General features: G+C 43.5%; 1 protein-coding gene across 6 annotated transcripts in view; it reads right to left on the bottom strand.

Moving 5' to 3' along the window:
- The window catches only part of Slc44a5 (solute carrier family 44 member 5), a 341,526-nt gene that overhangs the window by 309,505 nt on the left and 7,981 nt on the right, over positions 1-24,040 (bottom strand). For 2 of the 6 annotated variants that reach the window (XM_031375926.1, XM_031375929.1), the window contains exon 1: positions 22,465-22,571. The exons of the other annotated variants lie outside the window; for them this stretch is intronic. The gene's annotated coding sequence lies outside the window, so the exon portion shown is untranslated. Of the gene's footprint in view, positions 1-22,464; positions 22,572-24,040 lie in introns of those variants that run through there. 6 annotated transcript variants of the gene reach the window in all.

Raw genomic sequence — 24,040 nt, 5'->3', positions numbered from 1 at the left:
TGGTCCGGGCAGAGATGTATCATACATATTTCTGCACAGTACTCTAAGCTTTTAATAAAAAAAAATACTGTCTATGACCTGAGCAATGAACTGTTGCAGAGCCTAAAGGCACAGCCAGCCAGTGAGAACAAAGCCAGAAATCAGAAAGCATGCACATAGTAAAGGAAAGAGAGTGCAGCAGTTCCTGGGGATGTGAACCACACATTTGATATGACATTAATGTCTCAAACTAGAAAGAATAAAAACAATAACATGAAAGGGTAACTTTTGAGTTGGTAAACCTGAGGAAATACTTTTTCAAAAAGAAGGCCTATACATGTCCAATGGGGACATGAGGAGATGTCACTAGCATCACCCATCAGAGAGAAGCACAGAGATGGACCGTGAGCTATCTGCACATGTCTGTTAGGATGTTGGCCTCAGTGCCAGAATGTGGAAAAGGAAACCCTGTGGATCATAGGTAGGGACAGAAAATGACACCGGCGTGAGAGAGGCCAGTATGGAATAGTCTCAGAAGAGCAAGTGCTCTGCTCATATCCAAAGATAAGAAAGCAAGTGTGTCAGTGTGCACCTTACGGTCCACGCAACACTCTCCACCAAAGTACAGAACCAAGACAGGCATGATAACACACATCTACAATTACATTCTCAGAGGGGCTGAAGCGACATAATTACAACCAGTTCGGTGCTATCCTGGGCCAAATTGTGACCTCTCGGTTGGCCTGGGCTATAAGACCTTGTCTCAAAACAATGATAATGAGCATGGCAATGATGATGATGATAACTATGATGATGATGATGATGATGATGATGACTATGATGATGATAATGATATGATATTATATAAAACTGAGCTAAGCATGCACTGACAAAAGAATAGATTAAGAAAGTATGCTGTGTTAAAATACACACACAATGAAATCAGTGAGTAACCATTTTAATTCTTAATTTTGGAAATATGTATGTGCATGTTTGTGTGTTTGCTGGTACAGATGTGGGAAGAATTATCAAAGAACCACCTTGGGTGTCATTCGTTGATAAAGGTCACCCACCTCTTTTGAGACAGATCGCCCTGATCAAGTTCACCAATTATGCTACACAGTCTGGCCAGTAAGTCCTCGGAATTCTCTGGCCTCCACCTTCTCAGAGCTGGGATGATGAGCATGAGTCACAATCCTGATGTTCTGTGGATGGGACTTGGGTCCTCTAGTTGACAGGATCATTGCTTTCCCATCTCAGCCATCTCTCCAGCCTTCCTTCACTCTTTACAAAGAAGTCAATCTTGCTGTTTGCAACATTGACTAAGCATAAAGAGCACTGCACGCAGTGAAGCAAGCCAGCACAAGTGAGCATGATTTCACCATTCTGTAGAGTGTGAAAAGAGAATCAGAGCAGAGAGGACAGAGCAGAGAGGACAGAGCAGAGAGGACAGAGCAGAGAAGACAGAGCAGAGAGGACAGAGCAGAGAGGACAGAGCAGAGAGTCAGAGCAGAGAGGACAGAGCAGAGAGGACAGAGCAGAGAGGACAGAGCAGAGAGGACAGAGCAGAGAGGACAGAGCAGAGAGTCAGAGCAGAGAGTCAGAGCAGAGAGGACAGAGCAGAGAGGACAGAGCAGAGAAGACAGAGCAGAGAAGACAGAGCAGAGAAGACAGAGCAGAGAGGACAGAGCAGAGAGGACAGAGCAGAGAGGACAGAGCAGAGAGGACAGAGCAGAGAGGACAGAGCAGAGAGGACAGAGCAGAGAGGACAGAGCAGAGAGGACAGAGCAGAGAGGACAGAGCAGAGAGGACAGAGCAGAGAGGACAGAGCAGAGAGGACAGCAGAGAGTCAGAGCAGAGAGTCAGAGCAGAGAGGACAGAGCAGACAGAACAGATGTCCTCAGTGGCTAGTGCAGGTAGGGCTGAGGAGCAAAGAATTCTGAGTTTAGTTTCACTTGGAGCATAAGCTCTGCTTAGGTAGCAAGACACTGCAGTTCCCAGTAATGGACTATACCCCAGGAAAATTCCCAAGAGACTCTATGCTAAACTTCCTTACCCCAAAACATTTGAGGTGATGGATGTGTTTGTTACCCGGCATGTTTTATTTCAAACATTTACACACCCCAAATCAGCACATTGTGCATGGTGAATGTACACAATTTTTATTTATCAATTTATAAACTGTTTATATTGTCAGATCAGGGGCACTTGAAATGATAACATATTAGGATTTAAAAATCTATCATATTTGCTAAGATAAAGCAGGTTGAAAATTCAAACCAACAGTTGCTTATAAGAAGAGAAATATGAAATCAAATAAAGTATAGGGCTCGTTTGTATGAATATGCCAAAGTGAAATCCATTGCTTTGTGTGCTAGCTTTAATATGAGTGGAAAGTCAGTGGAGGGATGGCTCAGTTGGAAGCATGCTTGTTGTACAAGCATGAGAATCTGACTCAGATACGCAGCACCTGCATGAAGGCAAGGCTTCTCCTCAAATTGTCAGACAGGGTGTCCTGGAAACCGCAAAATGATACGATCTATTGACATTGCTCTTGGCTGCACACCAGAACAAGAAAGTAAGATTGTGTTGCTGAAAATATCATACACTTTGGTCTCAGGGCATGGAGAAATCAAGTTGGTACTGAAAGGTTTCCTCCCCACTGTCTAACTTTCCTACTAATGGTAGGTGCTATGCAGGCTGCCATGGGGGGAGTCAGCAACAGCCTTACACAGCTGCGAACCTCGTAAACTGTGGTAACTACGGAAGTGATAAAATATAGACAAGTTATACACGTGGGGGCTTTTTCTAAGATGTGAGTCATTTTTTAAGGTAATTCAGCCATGCTCCTGTGGATGGGCCCACAAGCATGAGTATATAGACGGCACAAATTGGACTTGGAGTTATAAAAGAGATAGAAAAATAGATAAATAGAAGGGGAGGGAGAGAGAGAGGACAAAGTTGGTAGGAAGTGGAGGGATATGAAGGATATGGGAGGAGTTGGGGGAGTGGATATGAGCAAAATACAGTGTATACATAGGTGGAATTCTCAAAGAAAGAATATATGTCTTTTTAAAATGCTGGGCATGAGAGCACATATGTGTAACCCTAGCATTGGAGGTCTGGGGATGGAAAGATGGAAGTGAACAGATCTCTGCAGTTCACAGGCCAGCTAGTTTACACAATTCAGTGAACTCTTGTTTCAGGGAGGATTCATTCTTAAAAAATAAGCATGATAGCACATATCTGTAATCCTACCATTTGGGATGTAGAGGCAGGATGATTGAGATTCATCTACACCATGTGTTTGAGGCCAACCTGACCCCATCTCAAACAAATAAGTGAGACCAACAAAGGAGGATACTCAATCTTCAACCTCTGACCTAAACACACATAAAAATAAACAAAATATACTAGCATACTGATTCAAATAGGTTTTAAATGTTCATGACAAGTAAAAGAATTAACTCCGCAGTTTGAATTGCTCAAAGGAATAGTCTCTAACATATGAAATGGACCCTGAATTATGACCACCAGGTTACTAGGGGAAGGGTGTCCTGTTTGGATAACAGGCAATGGCAATTCAGAACAAAAAACAACTCTTTGACTAATAAGCCGGATTGAGCCTGTATATAGATATTTACAACAGCAGATTAGAATAAGAATAAATTGTAGGTCACTGAGCAGTTTTCCCCAACTTGTTTCCTTATATTAATGTATGCCTTTCTCTCATGAATTTTAAACAAATGCTCTTCTTTCACAGACCTAATACATTTAATAAGTGCCTTTCCCATTAGTTACACCTCTTGTCTAGGGTCATATGTGAAAGGTGAAGAGCTACGACAGACCTAATACATTTAATAAGTGCCTTTCCCATTAATTGCACCTCTTGTCGAGGGACATATGTGAAAGGTTAAGTAAGACCTAGCAAAGCTTTTCAAAGAACATACGATGAAGAAAGTGTTCTTAAAAGATGATATTTAGTTAGAGGACACAGAATACACAAAAGGATACATGTGAAATGAGTCTACAGACTGTTAACAAAGAAAAATTGTGAAGCCAAAATTCATTCATCTTCACAAAAATAGAAAAAAAAATGAATCTGAATCCATCTATCTCAATCAACTACCCAGAAGGAAAAAAAGGAATGATTTAGTCATTAAGACAAGCTGCTAACTTTTATTATTTGAATCAGATTTGGGTATGTTGTAAATAATTCATTTGTAAAGAATATATATAGACTTTTACATGTTTGCATTAATAAGCAAGTCTCTATATATGTACACTTTTCCATAAATATCCATTGATAAGATGTTGAAAGCTTAAAAAGCCACGAGTCTCTAAGTACTTCCAAAATTTAAAAATAGAAAGACTACCCATGGTGTGGAATAACAGTATTGGACAGGAGTAAAGTGTAAATCTAGGCCCCAAGCATAATACAAATACTATAAGAAGCAATGGAATAAACTAATGAAGCTTAGAATAAAATTCTTAGCTATATGCTATAGGACACTGTGACGGTTATGTTTGGTTGTCAGCTTGAGTACCTCTGGAATTAACTGTAACTCAGAAAAGGAGGGCACACCTCTGAGGGACTTTTGTTTACTGATCCAGATCTCTGAAGTACGAAGACACACCTTTAATCCAGATCATTTGAGCTTGGAAAACCCACCTCTAACCTCGGCTATACATCCTCCTGGAAGCCTAGATAAGAACATGGAAGAAAGCAGCTTTTGCTCTTGGCCTGCTTGCTCTCACCTTGATGGCAAGTCCATTGCTCCAGTGGCACTAGAGCACTTCTTTGGGATTCCAGTGTATACTGATGACCAGCTAAGACATCCAGCCCATGGGCTGAGCATCTATGGATTCTTGGACTTTCCATTCAAAGCCAGCTATTGTTGGATTCCCTGGACTGCAGCCTGTGAGTCATTCTAATAAATCTCCTTTCTATATTTAGAGAGAGATTCATTCTGTAAGTTCTGTTACTCCCAAGAACCCTGACTAACACAGACAATTATGGAAACTTGGAGGATTTATGAGCCTATCCCTCATGAAGAAAACTCAGCTGTTCACAGAACGATGGGTTATGATTTAAAACAGAGAAGGTGAGCAAAGAATTAGATGTGGATGCTATATTGGCCATGCTGTGTTAGCCAGTGAGTCTATAGGTCCTCGGACGTGAGTGGAAATAAACAGAAGCCCAGATAAGCAAGCTTAGCATCAAAAGGACCAGAGCATACTATTGCCAATAAAGCCATCAAAGGGATTAGAGAATAGTGAGTTATAACCAATAACTCATCTTTACTTTTAATACATTTATTGATTAATTTGTTCTTTTATTTATACTGCTTTAAAGATATTTTGTTACATGTTTAACTGTGTGCATGTATGTTTGGGGTGTGTGTGTGCCTGTCTGTCTGTCTGTGTGTCTGTGAATGTGAATGCAAGAGACTGTAGAGGCCAGAAATGAGTGTCAGATTCAATGGAGCTGCAGTTATAAGCAGTTGTGAGCTACATAATATAGGTACCAAGAACCAAACTCAGATTTTCTGGAAGAGTAACAAGCATGTTGAACTGCTGAGCCATCTCCCAGGCTGGCTTTGAACTCACTACACTAAAGAGGTTGACCTTGAGCTCCTGGACTTCTGAAATCTACTGAGCTCTAGAGCTATAGGCATACACCTCCACACCCAACCTTCATTTTTAAAAACCCAAACCTACAAGATTGTGGTCTGCTGTGGAGCAGCTACTTCCTTGGGTTCCTGCTTCCCATGAAGCCCAGCTATAAGAAAATACTAAAAAGTTAAGGTCACTCTAACTCAGTCAACTGAAATGGAGATTTCTGGCTTCCTTAGAGATTCAGTTGTGCCATGTGATGTTTTTAGAAACTGTCTCATGAGATGATGTTTTGCTGAGAATACACGGTATTTTTCTGGAAGAAGTCTGGAAAATGGCACGGGATGTTTTGCTAGACTGGACACTTGAGAAAACACATGATATTTAGAAAGGGTAGAAATATAACCCAATATATAGTGAACAACGCTGTGTAGTATATGCTTGTCTTGCCACTCTTTGCTGGTCGTCTTTGGGCTTTGCTGATGCTGATCTTCACTAATAATGCTGTGGTATTGGTTCACCTTGCTGGTCATCATTTGTCAAGACTTCATAGAGAGAAATTAACCAAAAAACTTTTGGTGGTGTTCCTACAGCTTCTGGTCGCTTCTGCAAACTGGGGCTGATTTGGCAGAGACTCACAGTTTCGTCTGGATTGAACTGCTGATTTATGAATGGTGTTTGTGGGTGGATCTACCTCTGCTGACTGCTGTGAACTGAACTGCTGATATCCTGACAACACAGATTGGATTTGCTCCAAAGAACTATCTTCTAAAGAGGTCCACACCCTCCTTTGCCCTATTAACCTTTCCTTTCCACTACCTCTGGTGGGTGGTGGGCTAGAAAGAAAGTTAAAGCATTTAAGTACACTCAATAAAGTAGGTTTTGAAAAATATAAGCCTACAGTCAACTTTTTTTAAGTGCTATTATTCAGATTTGTCAGTTTAAAAGTAAAACAGATTAGTCCCTGAAGACTAATGAAAAGAGCAAATTCAACATCTAATGACTCTGGTGATTTTATGTATTTGTTCCAAAAGAGGATCAAAAGACATGAGCCTTAGAGATAGACGTGTAAAAGAGAAATTGGGGGAGATAGAAGAGGGCCTCAGGTCTCACACTGCGCTATATGTTCAAGGCTTTTCAAAACCCAAAGTTCGCTGTCTAAAAATCAATCAGAGAGTCTATTAAAACTGTTCCACCCTGAATCTCAGCTCTTAAAAAATGATAGGGCTAGCTAAATTAACTGGCCTATATTCAAAAGGTTTAAGTCATTTGGTTCCACTACCATAAAAAAATAAAAATGCCAACCACTAATGCCACTATTACAAGCCACAATTTAAACGCTGCATTGTTGGCAATGGAAAATGTAATTTCAAAATTATAATGAAAATGCTCCTATTCAAGGGGGGAAAAGGGTGAGATGGTAGTAAAGGGGCATAGCTAAGATGATAGAAAAGGCACAGAGCTGAGATGTGGGAAAGGCACAGAGCTGAGATAATACAGAAAGCATATAGCATTCCACCAAAGAATACTTGGCTCCCTAGTCTGTACAAAACCACGTTGAGATCTGAGAAATCTGTTTTGGCCAGAATCTGTTGATGAGTTACTGTCCTTAATCCCAGACTGCAAATATTTGAAGTCTGACAGCATTGTGGACACTAACTGAGCCTTCCTCTAACTGAACATGCCTATTGAAATAATTCCCTAAATTTCCTTTAGTCCAGGTAACATTCTCCTCCATCTCTCTCTCTTGTCCTTACCATGTATCTGTAAAAGACGCCAGGCCCTTCATTAGTCATTATCACTTGAGCTAGACTCAGTAGCAATCAGGAAACTGCTCCACACCCCAGTCATTGCCTTCAAACATCCTGACAGGTCTCTCCTCCTTTATTCCTGACAGCCTCTTTCAGATTTCTTTCCATGGAAACAATTTTGCCATCAGGTATTAAAAAGTTCCACCTTGTCTAATTGCTAGCATTAATCTAACATTCTGTTTGGATAGTCTCCCTTCCTGACAGCTCGGGAATGGCTTGACATGGGGAGAGAAGCAGTGGGAAGATACAGGGAGGGCTCCGGGACATTCCTTTCTTGCTGCTTTCTTCTCTCCCCACACTTGGACCCCAGCAGCTATAAGAATATGATCTCTCACTTTAATTCCCAGTTGGCTGAGATATCCTCTATCAGTGGGACACCTGTGGTACAGTAGTGAATTCTAGACCATCTTGGCAAGTTTCTGACCTAGCTGCTTCCTAAATATAATAGTTACCTCCTCACACCAAGCCAGTGTTCCACCTACAGCCCAGCCCAACCGTGAACTCTATCTATAAGGCCAGTGCTCCACTGAGCAGCAGCCTGCATGAAGGTCCACTAAAGTATGTGAGTACACTGTCACTGTCTTCAGACACACCAGAAGAGTGCAACTAGTCCCATTACAGATGGTTGTGAGGCACCATGTGGGTGCTGGGAATTGAACTGAGGACCTCTGGCAGAGCAGTCAATGCACTTAACAGCTGAGCCATCTCTCTAGCTCAAGGTACACTCTTATACTCAAGGCAGCCATACAACATCACTTCCACAGACAGCCCACTTGGCCTACAGGAACAAAGCGTGTTTAGAGTGTCAACCTGCTGTTGAGCCTCCGCGTGCAGCTACAGTGAGCCCACTCTGCCCCTGCACTGTCTTCCCCAGAAGAGAAACAGTAGCTCTTCTCACACATTGGTCCAGGTCACATGAGGGCCACATGCCAGCTTCTCTCAAACAAAAACCAACCAAACAAAGCCCACTCTGTGCTGGTAGAGACAGAGGGACACCCCTAGCATCTATAATTGTGCAACATCCAGCCAAGAGTCAGCTATTCTTCCCCAAAGCCAACCTTCGTAACTAGTACCTTTTCGCAGGCATATATAGAGTGTGTATGTATGTCTTCGTGCATGGTAGACATGGGTCAACAGTGGGGGTCTTCCTCAATATATATACAGGTTTTTTTCTAGACAGGGTTTCTCTGTGTAGCCTTGGCTGTCCGGAACTCACTCTGCAGGCCAGGCTGGCCTTGAACTCAGAAATCCGCCTGCTTCTGCCTCCCAAGTGCTGGGATTAAAAGCATGCGCCACCACCGCCCAGCCTCAAAATATCTTTTTATTGATTCTTTGGGAATCTCACCTCACACATCCCAGTCACACTCAGTTCTCCTATGCCTGCCCACCCCCCCAAACAAAATTAAAATTGTGACCTGCTCCCGCAAACAAAATTAAACATGTCCAATTTGTCTTGACCATATACTTACTGCCCTCCAAAGAAAATTGTGTCTTCCACCTGCACTCCTCCCCCTAGAAGCCATCAGTTGTAGAGAGGTACACTTCAGCATCCTTATGATTTTTAAGAGTTTTCTTTGATGGCTTTCTATTGGATGTTACTTTGGGGGTTGAGGTAAAGGTAGGGGTTGTCATAGGAGCCTTCCATGTCCCTTTCTCAGCCGTGAGTCTGTATTTCATGGATACCACTGCAAAAGTAGCTTCTTTGGTCTTTACAGTCAGCAGAAGCTCAGATCATGGGCTTTCTCATGGTTTCTGGAGACAGCACAGACCACAAACATGGCCACCAGCTGCCCTAGGACCGCAGACCCAGACAAGACCCTTGGAGGCAACCTGGACCACAGACATCAACATGGCTGCCGGTGGCTACACAGATCACTCACATCAATATGGCTCCCTGCAGCAGCAGGACCTATAGTGTCAGCTGGGTTTCAGGCTGCAGCATAGGTCATGAACATCCAGGTGGCCTTCAGTGATAACATGGGCCACCTTTTTTGAGGTACGGTCTCCCACTAAACCTGCAGCCCATTGATCCTGTTTGTCTGACTGGCCACCGAGCTCCAGAGATGATGTCTGTGGCTCCCTATCTCAGCACTGCCACTCATGGCTTTTTTATGTGAGGGCCGGCCATCTGAACTTGGGCTCTTTACCAGCAAACATCTCCTGGTCTATCAAACAGTACTCTTGGAGCACCACACTTGCTTAGGGAGAATGGAGGAGTTGCCACTCCCTCCCTGTAGAGGAGGAGTATGGGATCACAGAGTTCTCTGCCCTAACTCCCCATCAGTGTTTAATGGCTCTCTTCAGAAGCCAATGGCAAGAGCGATGGCCCCAGCTAACCTGCAGCAGGGAGATCTAGTGGGGCTGGGTCAGCACCTCGCTTTGGAGTGTGAGGGGTACTGTCATCAGCAGCCCAAATGCTGAGGTATCCAACCCTAAAACGACCATGTGTCTCTCCTTCCACACACTGCCACAGATCTCAATAAAATAAAGAAAATTTTAAATAAAACTGTGCAGAAGAGAGCTCGCCTGACTTGCTACCAGAGCACCAGAGAAGAGAAGCACAAACCAAGAGCTTCTTGAATGCCTCTGTCCCTTTAGAGTGAGCTGGCCTCAGCCTGTGACAGGGACCCTGGCAGAGCAGACATCGCAGACTTCTTCCTAACAGCATTCCTCCTGGTGTGAATAAAGTGATTTTCCGGTGAGCACTCTGCCAACCTACTCCAGGAACTACTGTCACAGTAGAATACAAAATGCCTCCACAAGAGTGAGAAACGGATTCAGAATTAACAAGACATGGGACACTACCAGGGTTTTTATGAGCTAATTAGAGAGAGGCCTTGCACCTGGACGAGAGATTAGCATGGACGGCCAGTTTGTGCCTCTTTGGTGGTTGTTTAGGGGATTTTGTTAATTTTTATTTGTTACAGTTTCTAAATCACTTCAATAATAAGGTGGGTAATCAATCTTGCAAATGTTATATTCTAGTTTGCTCTCCTGCTACTGTGATAACCACTATGACCCAATCCAGCATGGGGAAAGGAAAGAGTTTATTTGGCTTACTGAGCACAGTCCATGGAGGGAAGCCAGGGCAGACCTCAAGACAAGAACCTGGAGCCAAGAGCTGAAGTGGAGACCACAGAGGACTGCTGCTCGATGGTGTGTTTCTTCTGTGCTGGCAGATCCCAGACCCACCCACCTACCCTCCACAGTGGGCAGTCAAGAAGATCCCAAAGACATGCTCACAGGCCAATCTGACAGTGGAAACTGTTTAATTGAGGTTCTGCCTCTCTAAGTTTAACCAAGATTAACCGTTACTTAACTTAAGATCTTTATTCTAATGTCACACACAAATGTACAACTAAGCAGTAGTGGGACAGAGATGAGATCCAGAGTCTAGTTTTACACTCATCCCAGGACTTGCTGTGATTTCAGGCAAATTATTAACCTCCTTGACATTTGCACCCTACTCTTTCTGGTATGGATTTTTGGTGTAGTGTGGTAGGGTGTGGTATGGTGTAGTATGGTATGGTGTGGTGTGGTATGGTGTAGTATGGTATGCTGTGGTATGGTATGGTATAGTGTGGTGTGGTGTGGTGTTGTATGGTGTGGTTTGGTGTAGTGTGGTATGGTGTAACATTATATAGTGGGGTGTGGTGTGATGTGGTGTAGTGTGGTATGGTGTAGTGTGGTGTGGTGTAGTGTGGTATAGTGTAGTGTTGTGTGGTGTTGTGTAGTGTGGTATGGTGTGGTATGGTGTAGTATGATGTAGTGTAGTGTGGTGTGGTGTAGTGTGGTATGGTGTGGTATGGTGTAGTATGATGTAGTGTGGTGTGGTGTGGTGTAGTGTGGTATGGTGTGGTATGGTGTAGTATGATGTAGTGTGGTGTGGTGTGGTGTGGTGTGGTATGGTGTAGTGTGGTATGGTATGGTGTGGTGTGGTGTGGTGTAGTGTGGTATGGTGTGGTGTGGTGCAGTGTTTATGGTGTAGTGTGGTATGGGGTGGGTGGGATAGATGGAATTGTATAGCATAGATATATGTATGGTGTGGTGTGGTTTGGTTTAGTTTGGTATGGTATTTTGTAGTATGGTGTTGTGCAATGATATGGTGTGGTATGATTTTATGGTACAGGATTTTGCCATGTAGTTTAAGATGACTTGGAATTCCTTGCATAAACTTGGCTGGCCTCAAATACATGAGAATCCTCCCACCTCACCCTCTGGGGTTGTGATTACAGGTACAAGCTACCACACTGAGTGAATTCTGTAGTTTTTAAAGACATAACAACATTGTTGGCAGTGATGTTTTATAAAGGAGCTGTAAATCACTGTGAAGATTAGCCATATTTCACCTGAACCAAGCTTTTAATTCAGGTAAATCTATTTATAAATAGAATCTCTCTGAAAGATTAGGAGTGGAGTCTAGAATATGAGACCAACCCAGAAATCATTCACTGGCAATAAGCATTTGCTGAATACTGTTCAGCCTCACCCTACAGCACTATCCCAGACAAGGTACACACCCACTCTGAGCCTCAATATTCATGGATGAAAATGGATGCCTAAGACTGCCTGCTTCAACAATCACTCACGTCAAATAGCTTTGACCATAGCAGAAAATCTGTATCCAAAACTCGTGCCTACAATTCATTCCTTGGCACAGCAGAAGTGTCAAGTCTTAGCTTAGCTACTAAGGAGGTAAAAGCCTTTGGTGACGTGAGGGTCATTGAAGTACAGCCTTATTACAATGAACTCCAATGTCTAAAATTGTTCTTATTTTGGGTTTGTACCACAGTAAGAGCCAAGATTTTAAGCTCTACTAAAAACAAAACAAACAGACAAAAAGACCTTATCTATTTATGTTCATTAAAAAAACTAATAGTTATATATTATTTTAAAATATCATACAGTTAATATGTTTGGATTTATTTAAATTTTATATTGAGAAAAATGTATGTATTTTCAGTATTGCCATAGACAAGCATCTACACAAGACTGTTCAATTGATTGGTTTTTTATGTCAAACAACTTTTATAATGCTCATTTTTATTGTTACAATATTTTATAAGTTTTAAAGAATATAATAAAATTTTAAAAATGAAAAAAAAAAAAAAGGCTGCGTGCTTCAGTGACCTTCCATCACAGTCCACACCAGGAAGCCTGCAGTTTCTGCTTTTGTGATTCTAAGCAAGGCCTGGAAACCCAGCAAGGTTTCACAAATAATCAGAAGCTCCAACAAGAGGCTGCCATGACAAGCAAACGGCATGCCTTCTGAATGCACATGAGTGTAGAAGACACTACCTGAACCCATTTGTTCACGGGTTTAAGAATTAAAGAGAAGGGTTGGGGAGATGGCTCAGTGGTTAAGAGCACTTGCTACTCTTATAGAGGACCAGGGTTTGGTTCCTGGCGCTAGTATGGTAGCCCACAGCCATCTAACTCTACTAATAGGTGGTCCGATACCTTCTTCTGACCTCTTTGGGCAACAGACATGCATGCAGTGCACATACATACATGCAGGCAAATGCTTTTAGATAGAAAATAAAAATAAATCTTAAAAGAGCAAAGAATTAAGTAGTACCCAGGCATGATGACACATGCCTGTAATCCTAACACTTGAGAGGAAGAGGCGTGAGATCAGGAGCTGGAGGCCTATGTCAGATACATACAAGTTCAAGGCCAGGCCATCTCAAAATAAAATAAAATGATGAAATTTATAAGCAGTGTTTCTCAAGGCTCATGTGCTCATGGTGTGTGTGTGTGTGTGTGTGTGTGTGTGTGTTGCATGTGCACCTGTATACAGATATATACATCTATGTGCACATGCAAGCCGAGGTCAGAGGAGGGCACTGAGTATCCTGCTTTATATTCCCTTGAGGTAAGGTCTCACTGAACCTGGAGCTCACAGGTTTTCGGCTAGCCTGGCTGACCAGCAAGTCCTGGTGATCCTCCTGTCTCCACCTCCCACAGCCCTGAGCTGTACAGGCACAATTGGACAAACCCTACTTGTTTATATGAGTGCTGCAGATCCCAACTCACGTCCTCATGCTTGTGTATCGGGTGCTCTCACCCACTGAGCCATCTCCATAGCCCCTGGGATTGTATGTCTAACAAGTTCTCAGGCGAGGCAGAGGCAGCTGGTCTAAAGGTGACACCTTAAAAAACACATCAGAAGCATCAGTGTCTGCACCAATTTGTTTAACCAGTCAACTTGACTGGGACACGGGTGAACTGCCATTTAATGCCATTGTCCCGTTAAAAGTCGCTCTGAGGCCGATGAAGCCGATTGCAGGTGAGATCAATGAGCTTCCTGCCTGTGTGTTTGGAGTTTTAAGATACAGAGCATTACTATGTTGGCCAGCCTGGGCGTGGAGCTCCTAGGCTCAAGTGGTCACGAGCAACCCCCGTCTCAGCCTCATGAGCAACTGCGACAATAGGCATGCACCACCTCACTTGTCTCAACTACCCTGGCTCACTGTCAGTTTTCAGCATCAGTACACAGTACCAGGTCTCTGGGCCTCCAACTTGCAGAGAGTAAATCATGGCATTTCTCATTCACCACGGTCACCTTCTCCAATCCGTGATAATGAAATAAAATCTACCTAATGAGCCACTTCCTGTTGCTTTTGTTTCCCTGGAAATCTCTTAGTAGTATAGAATGAAATTATTAAATGTAAATTTTAAAGCATAAACAAGCCAGAGAACATAGAGAATAGCATGTTCTATTGTAGATGTCAGGAGGTGATTTTGCTCTGTCTGGTGACAGGAAATAGCTCTCTGTAATCCACCCCCTCCTCTAGGATGAAAGGAAGATCACATCTTTACAGCACTACTGTTGGAAAGGCGGTAACCAGCTATGGTCAGTTTTATGATCAGCCTGTGTGTGTGTGTGTGTATGAACTCACTGTGAATATGCACATGTGTTCATCTGTATATTATGAACTCACTGTGAGTATGTGTGTATGTATGAACTCACTGTGAATATGTGTGTGTGTGTGAACTCACTGTGGATGTGTACGTGTGTGTGTATGAACTCACTGTGAATGTGTGTGTGTGTGAACTCACTGTGAATGTGTACGTGTGTTCATCTGTATATTATGAACTCACTGTGAGTATGTGTGTGTGTATGAACTCACTGTGAATGTGTATGTGTGTGAGGTGTGCATCCATGTGAAGGCCAGAGGTCAACATTCAGTGCTTTCTTCAGCTGCTGTCCACCTTATTTTCTTTGAGACAGGGATTTTAACTGCATTTAGTGCTCGCTCAGTTCCGATTCTGCTAGACTGGCTGACCAGCAAGTCCATGGTCCTCCCGTGCCCTCCTCCCCAGTGCTGGGGCTAAGGCAAGCAATTCAACCAGAACAGCTAGCCCTGTATAAACCCAGGCTGGCCTGAAACGCACATCAATTCTCCTGCTTCAGCCTCCCTAGGAGGACTGTAAGTGTAAGCCACCATGCCCAGCTGTAACCAATTGAAGTCTAATGGGGACTCCATGGAAAATTCCAGGGTCCCCAGTACTTTCTCGCTTCTCTTTCACTAAATCGTTAGTTCTGATGGCATATGTGGAGGAGGGTGTGCTTGCTGGATGGCACCTGCCATGTCAGGATCCATTTATTACTTCCATCACTGCTGAGGAAGGTCTACCTAGCAGGCCTAGCAGAACCTCCTGTAGCAAAGATGACTCAGTAGAAAAGATCAGAGGTGCCTAGCTGAGAACACAAACCGTATGCATTTCAAGAGCAGTATTTTTAAGTTAAAAAAAGAGAGAGAGAGAAAATGAAAAAGCCATACATCTACATCTTTTGAAAACTTCAAAAATGAAGTTCTGAGGGAGAAAAATGAAAACATACTTACATCTTGTGTAAGACTCTCCTGAGCCAGCTCCAAGTGCAATCAGAGTCTCAAATGAAATGTCAAAAGAATTTTCCCCACTGCTATTGCATCATCTGACTCCCATAAGGTAAGACAGTCAAGACTAAAAGTGAAGGGCTGGAGAGATGGCTCAGCAGGTAAGAGCACCGACTGCTCTCCCGAAGGTCCTGAGTCCAAATCCCAGCAACCACTTGTGGCTCACAACCACTCGTAATGAGATCTTACGCCCTCTTCTGGTGTGTCTGAAGACAGCTACAGTGTACTCAAATATAATAACAAATAAATCTTTGGGCCGGAGCAAGTGGGAGCCGAAGGGAGCAGAGGTCCTGAATTCAATTCCCAGCAACCAAATGATGGCTCACAACCATTCACCTACAGTGTACTCATATACATAAATAAATAAATCTTTAAAAGACTAAAAGTAAAGCCTAATTTCAGGGGTGATAGAATGTAATTCATGGGTCAACATTTGCTAAAAGTATCAATATGTGAAATATAAAATGATATTCAAAGTTATAACAAAATCACCGAGTTATGTGAATTGAAAGTTCTCTGTGAAATCACCAAAAGCCACCAAGTCCCCATCTTAAACACTAGTGTGTTAACGTTCATATGGGATTTTTAAGCGTTTTTATTTCTTTTGTGTTCATGTGAGCACAAGCATGCCACAGTGCACATGGGGAAGGGAACAAGTGGGGAGACATGTTCTGAAGCCTCTAGAAGGATGGGACATGAATGACTCCCATGCAGAAAGGACATTGGAAGACTAACCAGGTGGAGGCCGACAGCACTCGCTGCTCGGAAAGACTTGAGTAAGGGCACCTCCTCATACTCTGTTCACAGCCCAGGATTTACACTGCCAAACAAGTCAGAAACCCCCTGCTCTGAGCATTCCAGATTTCCATGTTTCAAGAACACCTCAGAAGTCCTGGACCCAGAAGTTACTTATTCCTAGAATAAATAGGCTTATAGAGCATTTTTAAGGTGTTTTGTTATGGGCTGGCTCACTGGTTAAGAGTGCTTGCTGGTCTTACAGATGGTCTGAATTCAATATCCAACATCCTCAATGGACAGCTCTTCTTGCCTCTGCAGGCACCTACCTGGACAAAAGTGTGCAAACATATACACTCATACACACAAACGTAGATAAAAATGGATCGCTAAAGCTACTTTTTAGTGAGTTGAAAAGTTCCTTATCTGAAATCTTAAAATGAAGACAATAGTAAGTTTGATTATCTAGAGCTAGATCACATAATAGACTATTCAGGAATGGCTTAGAAACTTCTCTTTGGAAGGTTGAGAACAGCTCTGTGTATCCATACACAGGACTGTATCTGTGTCAGCTCACTGGTGCTCTCTTCTGTCCCCTTGCATAATGTGGGGGAAAACGTATCATAAAATTCATTTATGTATTCATCAAATAACAATTAGACACTTTACTACATATGTGGTACCAAGAGAAAGCTTTGATGGTCCCTAATATCAAGAAGCTGATCGTGAAACGCCAGGGTGGGGCCACCATAGGTGAACAGCAGGGCAGGAAGAACCGTGAGAGACACTTGAAAGACAAACCTTAGATGCCACCAGTAAATGGAGATGATTCTGCATTGCTTTCTTTTGTTAGTTTTTTCGCCCCTCTTAGGATTAAAGTTATGATCATATATCTAACCTGTAGACTAACTCTCTCAAATTTACAACACTATTCCAAGATCAATAAAAATGCTGAGCCGACATAACTCTCATAATATCTAGTTGGTTTTAAGGGTTTGGAAATATTAAAGGTAAATTCACTTTCCTTTTCAGTTTACTTAGATTCAGATGCTGCTGGGCCTACACCCTAGACACAGTTCAACTTAGTAAGCATGTTTACATAATCATGCTGATGTACGTGGTGGTTTCAAAAGGAACAGTCCCAGAGGCTCATGTGTTTGCACACTTGGTCTCCAGTTGGTGGATCTGATTGGGAAAATATCAGGTTACCACCTGATTTGCTGGAGGCTGTGTTCACTGGGTTTGCTGGAGGCTGTGTTCACTGGGTTTGCTGGAGGCTGTGTTCACTGGGTTTTCTGGAGGCTGTGTTCACTGGATTGGCTGGAGGCTGTGTTCACTGGATTGGCTGGAGGCTGTGTTCACTGGATTGGCTGGAGGCTGTGTTCACTGGATTGGCTGGAGGCTGTGTTCACTGGATTGGCTGGAGGCTGTGTTCACTGGATTGGCTGGAAGCTGTGTTCACTGGGTTTGCTAGAGGCTGTGTTCACTGGATTGGCTGGAGGCTGTGTTCACTGGATTGGCTGGAGGCTGTGTTCACTGGATTGGCTGGAGGCTGTGTTCACTGGATTGGCTGGAGGCTGTGTTCACTGGGTTTGCTAGAGGCTGTGTTCACTGGATTGGCTGGAGACTGTGTGTTCACTAGGTCTCCTGGAAGCTGTGTGTATGTTCACTGTGCTGGGCTTTAATGTTTTACAAAACCTGTGGCATTCTCAGTGTCCTCTCTGCCTCCCATTTGTGGTTCGAGATGAGCTCTCAGCTGCTGCTCCAGCCAACAGGCCTGCTGCTTGTGCTACTTCTGTGCTACCTCGCCACCATGGACTGTTAAACCCTCTACCTTCTATAAGTTGTCTTACTCATGGCGTTTTATCACAGCAATAGAAAAGTAGTTAATAAAATATACTTGCACAGAAAATTCCTAGATATTAAGTGTTTGTAACAAAGATTTTTTTCAAAGAAAAAAAAGTAGATTAATTTTAAAATAAAATACAATGCCGGGCAGTGGTGGTGCACGCCTTTAATCCCAGCACTTGAGAGGCAGAAGCAGGTGGATTTCTGAGTTCGAGGCCAGCCTGGTCTACAGAGTGAGTTCCAGGACAGTCAGGGCTACACAGAGAAACCCTGTCTCGAAAAACCACAAATAAATAAATAAATAAATAAATAAATAAATAAATAAATAAATAAAATACAAAAACGGCAGTCCCTGGCTGACTAATCTGGGCATAAGCACTCTTCCTTCAGGATTCAGAGCACAGGCTTACTGCATCAAACCACAGACAATGTCACCAGTAGGCCAGAGGCAGAGAGGGTAAATAGCACTCACACCCTGGAACATCAAGCCAACGACCAACTTCTAGTCAGGTTTTGGTTTCTTTCCAGAACTGTGGCTGAGAAGCTAAGGGCTTTGAGGAGTTATGTGAGGAAAGACAAGAAAGTGCTTTGGTTAAAGAGAGGCCACAACAGACTGGAGCGTGGGAAAGCTGTACAGGGAATTGGTGGTTTCACTGAGTCTTGGATGGTAAGTGGGAATTTTCAGCATTACAAAAACAAACACATCGTGAGGATAGATGTGTAAAACAATGGATTGCCAGCATTAAAGTGGATGTAGGCACTGGGGAAGGCAAAGGATGGGTCAGATCCAAACTCTGCAGGTTTTATTTGGAACGTTAACTTTCCTTCCGGAACAGGCCATGAGAAGCTATTCTGGGACTTTAGGGCTATAGGTTGAGCAGCTTTGCCTTTCAGGAATGTCGTGTCCACAGCAGGGTGAGGAAGACTGGAGAGTTAAGTCCACAGTGAGAAAATCAGGTAGTGGAAAGGGGCTTCTAATTACTCTAGAAATGAGGTGTGCTGAATAAAGTCTGTGACAGAAGCAAGAGAGGAAGGTAGAGAGGTCAGTCAGTCATGTGGGCAACCTAATGACGTAAGCAGAGGCCAGGGCGAAGATGGACTAGAGGTCAGTCAGTCATGTGGGCAACCTAATGACGTAAGCAGAGGCCAGGGCGAAGATGGGCTAAAGGACTCTGACTTCTTTATACAAGCAGAGCAGATGAGTGAGAAGTAGCCTAGAAAATCATCACCATGGGAAATTATTTACAAGGAAAGACTAGATGGCAGCCTCCAAAATGAATAAAGAAATAGGAGCTGAGTTAGGACAGTAGTACAGCCAGGTCTAAATAATAACTGCAAATTAAAAGTTTATAAATTTTGCATTAATTTAACCTGTGGGAATTTAGCCTTATCCAATATTTACTTGTTTATAAGTTATCTATGAAAATGCATGTGGCCACAGAGAGCTATTAGCCACCTAGTTTTCCCCCCAAATATAACCCGGATCCTACCTGACCACCCACACTGCAGAACCAGATGGAGGCACAAGGCCCATTGCTGGCTCATGACATTCCAGGGAAATTTCTCCACCAAGTCCTCAGAATACAGGCTTTGGTAAAATAGCAACTAGCCCAGAAATGTTATCCTCAAACTTGACACACTCTCAGAAGTGTCTTGATGTCATCCTATGTCCTACCAGCTGACTCATACACGCAAAGGAGCTAGCTCTAGAGCTGACTCGGGTGCAGTGTCGCACATTTCAGCTATGAAAACGTTGCATCTTTTCTGAGAATTTGACTAAGGATCAACAAAGATACATCTGGCCTTCCCACTGCCAGTGGTCTCCCTGATAACTCCTGACCCTGGAGAGCCACTGGTCAACAGCACGAGTCCTCAGGATCCCCACTCAACATGCAGACCCATCTTGTAGAAACACATGAGGGTAGAAGCTCAGTGACCCTCACAGATAAGGGAAGTCTGAACTCAACAAAAGTCCCAATATCCAAAAGATATCCCAGAACTCCAGACTCTACACAATTACCTATTACACTCCCTCAGAACTTCCCTTTAGTAAATGACTGCTTCTGTAAGTTCACTTACACCATGGGATGGTGCCGAGTACCTGACCATGGTTGATCCTTCCAGCCATGTTAACTCTCTCAGCCCACAGAAGCTTTCATAATCTCTCAGTCTCTCCATGGTGTTAAGATCCTTCTGTTTCGGGGTCCCAAGTAGTGGAATTATAGATCCATGTCACTACACCAGCTCTCTGGGTTTTCTAGCTGTCTCCGTCAGGGTTTTACTGCTGTGAACAGACACCATGACCAAGGCAAGTCTTATAAAGGACAACATTTCATTGGGGCTGGCTTACAGGTTCAGAGGTTCAGTCCATCATCATCAAGATGGGAGCACAGCAGCACCCAGGCAGGCATGGTGCAGGAGGAGCTGAGAATTCTACATCTTTATTTAAAGGCTGCTAGCAGAATACTGGCTTCCAGGCAGCTAGGATGGGGATCTTAAAGCCCATACCCACAGTGCCACACCTACTCCAAAAAGACCACACCTACTCCAATAGGGCCATACCTTCTAATAGTGCCACTCTCTGCATATAGAAACCATCACACTAGCTAAACATCAAAGAACAAGCTGAGGTGGGAGAGAGGGGGCTTAGTAATTGAAGACATTTTATTGGCAACTCCTTGGGTATGCTTTTTAATTGACAAATGAAGTATCTATGTATGATAGTGTTGCTCTCTTCCCACTCTGCTCCCCTTCCCTGAATGGCATGATTGACTGAGATCAGACCCATGTACTGAGAGAGAAAACCAAGTAGGAAGAGCTGGGAGTGATGGAGACCTCCAGCAATGGGTTACTACAGTAGGAAACACACTTCTCAGGGGGGAAGTTTCATTGAGCAGCTCCATTAATTGGGGGGAACAAAAGCTATTTAAACCTTGTGGGGAGTAGGGGCAAGCGATGAGAGTACATTGGTCAGGGCAGAGTGCTAGGGATGCCTCATTTGTTTAAAGAGAAATCCCAGGTGCTGTTGGGAATGACCTTATAAGGAAAGAAGAAGTTTAACCTGGCTACAGAGCTGCTTGTCCCCCTCCGGTGGGACAAAGATGGAGGCACAGAGCTATGGGAACATGCAGGCCCAAGGTAGGGGCCATCCTACTTCTGCCGCTCTTAGGACGAGATTTCCAGGTATAGACAAGCCTTGAACCTATTCTTACTCCTGGCTTGCTTCCTACAACTCCATGGCTTTCCAGGCCCCACATGACAGCATCCTTTGATACATACATGCATTGTAAAATGGCCAAGTTATATTATAGCATGTGTATTACTTCACAAACAATCCATTTTATGTGAAGAATTAAAATTCTGAGCTATGGGGATTAGCTAGCTGTAGCTTGGCTGTGGCGTTGGAGCTTGTGTTTCTCAGTTTCTCTGGTCTTTAACAAGGTGCTGCTTCTACGCAAGCTTTTAAACTAGCAGAAACTGAAACTCAGGAGGAAGATCCCCAACAAGGGACGGGACAAACTGCTAAGGGAACTTGGGGAAATTTCAGCTTTAAGAGAGATTCACTAATTAGAAAAGAGAACTAAGACTCAAAAGCGACAGAGTGCTAATGACGACTGTGAATTAGAGTCTTCCTTCCTTCCTTCCTTCTCTGGATCCCAGAAGCAGTAGATGAGGTACAGGGGACCCTAAAGGCACCGCACAAAGAAGCACACTAATACCGCTACATTGCAGGCCACTTCTGAATTTTCCTTCACACACACAATACCTTCCTTAGTATTTATACACCAGCAAAGAGGGCTCCCCCGATTCCCAAAAGAAAGAAGTGCAAAAACTGCAGGCACATGCATACTCATTATCTAGTTTTACATAACAAAATAGCAGGAAAGCCAATAGCTTAAGACAGTAGAGAGCACCTAGTATGTCTCACCATTTCCATGATGCTAGAATCCAAAACATACAGCTTAATTGGGTGGTCCAGGGTCAAGGCTAATCATGAAATTCAGTCAGACATTAGTGGAGACTCAGATGTCAGAAAGTTTGCCTGAGGTGGAGAACCCATTTTCACAGTAAGCTATGCACGTGCTTGCCTGGAGGCGCTGAATAGCATCCATGACAGCCTCTATAGGGGATGCTTATGCAATTTCACAATTCAGAAGCTATTTTTCTTCTAAATGCGCACTTTGTGAGGGCAGAGGCCACAGGAGACTGGAGCAGCAGCACCAGTGAGATCCCACCTTCCCCTGTACCCTCTCACATAAGTCAGCCCAGACTCCATTAGCAAGGGGAGAAGCAGGCTGCCTTTACCAGTAGGTAAGGTACATTGAGGTGCTTGATGACTTGCGGCCACAATGCTTACATGACTTAAATATGAATATCAAAATTACATCAAAACTCTTGAGGGTTGATTCAGATACCAGCATCTCAATACGTTCTCAACATTCAATACATTCATAGTGAGACCTGACTAACTTTCCATGCATATATGTAGGCCCATACATACACCTGTGTATATTCTGTGTTTCTGGACTTGTATAGAATACATAGACTTTCAAATGGTACACTAAACACACCTCTTGTAAGCCTAGGTTTCTTCTATGGCATCTGACTCATCTCTCACCGCGCTGCTCCTCAAGACAGATGAATGAAAGCAAGAAGAGTAAAGACTACGAAAATAAAGTGATGTCACAAACACATTGTGGCAATGTCACTAAGGCCAGCTCCACTCTGGGTGATGCAGCGCTTTAGGTTCTTCTAGCCTTGCTCGTCTCCAAAGAGCCTCGTTGAGGATGGGGGACAGATAGTGGGAGACCCTGGAAGTTCAGGAACTCTTTATTTTTCATTGATAAAGTAACAGACAGTCTGACTGTGAGAACAGATGCTCAAGGGCTTTAAAATAATCTGCCATTGTTTAATCATCCCTAAACATCTGGCCATCTTCTAATCAGAAAGGTTTAAGGTGGAGGGAACATCCAAGAAGGCCCATGCCCACTTGTCAGTGTTTTCACAGTGACTTCTGAGGCGCAAGTGCCAACTTCCTCCACTAAGGCTAACTCAGCCAATAGCCCCTCCCCCGTGATGTGGGAGTTACTCGTATTTCATGCTTTTTGCATAGGTAAGGTCTGTAGTCTATAGGTACAATCTAGTAAGGGGTCAAACCCATTGCCCTTTCAGGGCTGTGTGTTTTCATGCAGCAAATACTGCACAAGTCACAGAACAGCCCCAAGCATGGGCTGCCCGGACTTGCCCACCCTCCCTCCATGCCTGAGGGACAGGATTTCTATTGCAGCATGCTCACGCCAGGCTCCCAAGGCTCTTGGCAAAATCGTGAATTGTCTGAGCCCTTGTGACCCAGTCTGAGGGCTTTCCACACCCCCCTTTCCCAACTTCACTCTCTTCCTTGGGCTTCTTTTGTCACCTAGGAGACAGCAGCTGCCTTCCACATTCCATTACTGAGCAGTCACATTCCAGGCTCACCTTCAGAACCTTCTCTTCTATGATTGTTTTCTCTGACTACCTTGGTTTAAGAGGCACTCCCAGTAGGCAAGACTGATCTAATCAAACAATCTCCATTAAAATGTTAACTTGGGGCATACTGGGTGGCTCAGCTAGCGAAGGCCTCCAGAGGCCAAGTCTGTGTTGCTAAGTTAGATGCCTGTGACCCACATGGTGAAAGAAAACAATTAGCATAAATTGTCTTCTGATCTCCACCTATGCCATAGCATGTGAACAGCCCCTCAAAAACATTGTAGAAAAAGATAAGTAGTAAATTAACATGTTGAATTGGTCCTTGCTCTCTGTAGATTGAGACACCGTATTTCAACCACAAATACTGTAGCTATTTTTGGTGCATTCTAAGAAAGAATAGTAAGAGTAACTAAACCCTTATAAAAGATGAGGTCTCAGCCAAGTGTAGCAGTACATGGCTTCAATCCCAATACTCGAGAGGTAGAAGCAGGTAGATGAGTTCAAGGCTAGCCTGATGTATAGAATGAATTCCAAAATAGCTATTATACATAGTGATACCCTATCTTAAAAAAAAAGCACCCCACCAAAAAAAGACAGACAGACAGACAGACAGACAGACAGACAGACAGACAAAGGAAGGAAGAAAGAAGAAAATAAGAAGAAAAAGAAGAAGAAGAAGAA

Source organism: Mastomys coucha, unplaced genomic scaffold (assembly GCF_008632895.1).
Source record: "Mastomys coucha isolate ucsf_1 unplaced genomic scaffold, UCSF_Mcou_1 pScaffold16, whole genome shotgun sequence".
In the NCBI taxonomy this organism is placed as follows: domain Eukaryota; kingdom Metazoa; phylum Chordata; class Mammalia; order Rodentia; family Muridae; genus Mastomys; species Mastomys coucha.
Note: the sequence above shows the minus strand (reverse complement) of the source record. Positions and strands in the feature narration are given on the sequence as shown.